The sequence below is a fragment of the Mercenaria mercenaria genome, unplaced genomic scaffold (assembly GCF_021730395.1).
Source record: "Mercenaria mercenaria strain notata unplaced genomic scaffold, MADL_Memer_1 contig_3233, whole genome shotgun sequence".
Lineage (NCBI taxonomy): Eukaryota > Metazoa > Mollusca > Bivalvia > Venerida > Veneridae > Mercenaria > Mercenaria mercenaria.
Genome location: NW_026461354.1, coordinates 14,801 through 19,726, shown reverse-complemented (window position 1 = coordinate 19,726; position 4,926 = coordinate 14,801).

Genomic DNA, 4,926 nt, shown 5'->3' with positions numbered 1-4,926 from the left:
ATTAAAAAACAACAATACAGATCCTCTTCAAATGTTGCTTAGTTATCCTTTCAAGTTTTAAAACTGTTGCCATGATATGTTTTTACTAAGAGTTCTGAAATGAAAAACAATGACTGATAGATGGACAAACTGCCATTCCATAACACATCCTACATTTTTGTTTGTATTTTATTTCAAAATAGCCATCTATAAAGGCACCACTTATTATATAATTTTTTTTACTGTGTAAAGTCTTATTTAACACCCTTCTGTTAAGGTAATGTTACTTCTATAAACAATGCATTAAAAACAGAAAAAATACAAACAATAGGGCCATCCTGGCCCTAAGTCGCTCACCTGACCTTGACTATTTGACCTTGAGTAGTTTTACTTGTATGATATACTGAATTATGAATGGTCACAACTGTGTATAGCATAAAGTAATGGCTACTTAAAGGGGCTCAGTGCTACCATTTGGACAAATTTGGAAGTTGACCTTATAATGATGCTACAGATCAAGTTTCATGAAGATCCTCCAAGCAGGTCTAAGCAGAAGTCATTTAAAGATTTTTCTGTTTTAGCTCTGGTGACCCCTAAAAGAGGCAAAAGGGATCCATCTGAATAAACTTATGAGAGAATCTAATAAGGATGCAAATAGACCCCATAATGTGGTTCATGAGAAAGAAGTAGTTTAACTGTATTTCTAGTTTTATCTCTAATGGCCCCTCCAAGGGCCAAGCTTCCCCATAAGTATGTTAAAATAAAATATTTAACTTGATTTATGTGATTTATTTATGTTAAGTTTCTATTAGTTTAGTTTATACTAATTTGTTTTTTAGCTCGATTGTGATGAAAGCTTCAAGCTTATTGTAACCACTCTCGAATCCGCTTCCTGGAAAAAAACAGTACTGGTGTCATTAGACAAGTCATGGGCCTGACCCCAGTGGGGCTTGAACCCATGACACCTTATACACTATTAAGTGACAGAAAGAAATTGCACTTTTTGGGACATTTGCCTGTAAAAAGGGAAATAACTTTGTCAAAAAAGTCAGTTATTGCCCCAGATATATGTAATTGACTTATGATACTTTAAACCTATTTTGAAGTTCCAATGTAATATCTTCATAGGTTTTCAGAGATGTTCAAAGAAAACAACAATTTTGCCACATTTTCTAAGTCAATAATTTGTCCAATCAAAAAGCAGAGATATACAACATGATTTGTTAACTTACAGCGAGGAACTCAAAGGTGTGTGTGAAGTTTCAATCAAATGCATGGATAGAATTCAGAAATGTTGATAGAAATGCCTAGTGAATTTCGGGAGAGCACTAAACAACAAAAAATGCATCCTTTTTTCCACTTTGAAGTCGAATGACTGTTACACTGAAGATACTATATCTTTTATCTTTTAAGACCTTTTTGAAATGTATTAAAAATTTAAACACTTTGTTTTGTGTTCAATTAGAGACTTTCTGTGTGCAAATGGCATACCACATTTTGGGCACGGGTATCTTTCAGGTCCATGCTTGTACCTGATATGTTCTTTCAAATACTTTTGCTCCAAGAATGATTTCTCACACTGATTACACTTATGGATCTTTTGGCGGAAAGGGTTGATGCAGAGTTTTTTGTGTTCCTCCATATACGACGGTTTGTATAGTTTGTGACAGTTGGTGCACTCTTCATTTTTCATATGAGACATTTCATGTTTCTTTAAGTTGGATTTAGAAGCAAACGCTTTATTGCATGTAATACACGGGTATGTTATGTTTTCATGTACTGATCTGCTATGTAGTAACAAATTGTATTTAAGTCCAAATATATGGCCACATATATCACACACATGTTTTTCGGTCTTGTGGACTCCTGCTTCATGACGTAACAGATCATACGCTCTAATGAAACTTTTCCCACACTGAAAACACTGCTGCGTTTTCTCACCATGCCAGATCATATGATTCTGCCTAGCGTAAACTGTTTTGAATGTCTTCCCACATATGGTGCAACTAGGAGGTTCAATTATGTTTCTGAAACAGAAATAGCAGGTAAATCACTGGAACCCAATATAATATGATGATGCAATATCTAAGACCCACTATGAAGATATAAATGAATGTAAGTAGACCAATCAAATATAAATATAGATTACTTCCTGACCATTGTGTTGATATAGCAAGACTAAGTAAACTATCAAATTATCTTCATTGTAAACAAGAGCTCGTAGAAAACATAAATGCACCCCCTTGATGCATTCAGTAACTGTGCAAGGAACTGAAATTATTTTGTCACTATGTACTGGACGTTTGATGTACTGACCTCAAATCAATAATTATGGGTCATAAGTGACCTTCGTATCATATGTGATCTTAGACCAAAGCATTCTCTAGTTACTTGATACAAAGCAACCCAAGTCCAAAACGAGGTCAAGTTCAAGGTCAAGGTCAAACTGAGATCAGGTGATGTCTGAAGATGAGGAATGGTCACAGGTTACATCTGCATTAGTATCAAGTCATTCTAGTTAGGGGTATTGATGCTAGACGAAACGGTCCCATTTGGTTAACCTCGTACGGACGGACGGATAGGACAATCACTATATGCCTCCCGCATCAGTAGATGCCGGGGGCATAAAACAGTTCTACTGTTCTGGGTCAATGCTACCTTGACCTTTGACCTACTGACCTCAAAATCAATAGGGGTCATCTGCTGGTCATGACCAACCTCCCTGTTAAGTTTTGTGATCCTAAGCCAAAGCGTTCTCAAGTTACCGTCACGGAAATGGTTTAACTGTTCCTGGTCAGTGTGACCTTGACCTTTGTCCTACTGACCTCAAATTCAATGGGGGTTATCTGTTGGTCATGGTCATCCTCCCTATCAAGTTTCATGATCCTAGCCCAAGCATTCGTGAGTTATCATCCGGAAACAATTTAACTGTTCCGAGTAACTGTGACTATGACCTTTGACCTACTGACCTAAAAATCAATAAGGGTCAGCTGCTGGTCAGGATCAATCTCCCTATCAAGTTTCGTGATCCTAGGCCTAAGCGTTCTTAAGTTATCATCCGTCAACCATTAAACTGTTTCAGGTCACTGTGACCTTCACCCTCGACCTACTGATCTCAATATCAATAGGGGTCATCTGCTGGTCATGGTCAACCTCACTATCAACTTTCGTGATCCTAGGCCCAAGCATTCTCAAGTAATCGTCTGGAAACGGTTCAACTGTTCCAAGTCCTTGTGACCTTGACCTTGAACCTAATGACCTCAAAAGCAATAAGGGTCATTTGCTGGTATTAATCAACCTGCCTATCAACTTTTATGATCCTAGGCTGAAGAAGTGTTTTCGAGTTATCATCCAGAAACGGTTTAACTGTTCCGGGACACTGACTTTGACCTACTGACCTCAACATCAGGGGTCATCTGCTGGTCATAACCAACCTCCCTATTAAATTTTGTGATCCTAGGTCCAAGCGTTCTCAAGTTATCGTACGGAAACGGAGACCTTGACTTTTAACCTACAGACCTCAAAATCAATAGGGGTCATCACTGGATTGAAAGTCTATAGATATTTTAACATTAGGGTAATATTCCTGCTTCAGGGGCAACAATTCAAATAGTAGTTAATTTAAAACTTGATATTTATTATGATATTTTCATTTTAGTAAGAACTATATAGGTTAATATTTCTATTTCTTAGCTCCATTAACTCATGATGCGGTTGAAATTATTAAACAATTTTTGCTCCGAAACCTACTCCACATTTAAGCTGAGAATGCCTTAGGCACAGGATATTGACTGTCCTTCTACTGGCACCTAATTATACTTCGTGCTGAAATAATAAAAACTGTCTACGGTACTTTATCAAGATAAGTGTTTGAAAACATGTTCAGGACATTTTAAGATGGAGGTTTGGTTCTAGGTCAAATGGTTCTCAAGTTACTGACCGGAAATGGATTTACATATTCTGTCTGCTTTGACCTTGACCTTTAATAGAGTGACCCCAAAAACAATAGGGGTCATCTACCCTGCATGTCCAATCATCCTATGAAGTTTCAACATTCTGGGTCAAGTAGTTCTCCAGTTATTGATCGGAAATGGTTTTCCATGTTCAGACCCCTGTGACCTTGACCTTTAACAGAGTCACCCCAGGATCAATAGGAGCCATTTACTCTGCATGTCCAATCATCCTATGAAGTTTCAACATTCTGGGTCAAGCAGTTCTCTAGTTATTGATTGGGAATGGTTTTCCATGTTCAGGCACATGATCTTGACCTTTGATGGAGTGACCTCAAAAACAATAGGGGTCGTCTACTCCATAAGCCCTGCCACCCTATGAAGTTTGAAGGTTCTAGGTCAAATGGTTCTCCAGTTATTGATCGGAAATGAAGTGTGACGGACAGACAAATGGACGGATGGACTGGGCAAAAACAATATGTCTCCCTCAGTGTGCGTGTGTGTGGTGGTGGTGGTGGGGGGGGGGGGCATAATAATCAGAAGCTGGCACTGTAACTAGTTATGGATGTGTGACATCAAATTTGTTAATGGCAATATTTTTTTTAAGATTAACTGATTCAAAGAATAAACTAATCATTATTGTATTTAGGTATAAAATAAACGTTTCAATAAACAACAATCAATCAAGCTAGCTATTCTTTAGCTGACAGACAGTCCAGTCTAGCCTTGATATTTATTAGTCTCCTTCTAAAAATATTAACTACCAAGGAAGTAAAAGTTTGGGCTTGAATAGTTAAACCTTATCATGCTGGACATGACTGAGTCTGCCTTTGCGCCCAGTGTAGATCATGATCAGCCTGCACATCCATGCAGTCTGATCAAGATCTGCACTGTTCATCATTCAGTCAGTATCTTTTTGGTAAGGACCCCATTTAACAGATAATGGTACTGTCCAAATTGTAAGAAATTTATAGAAATTATGCAGGTTCAGGGTTAA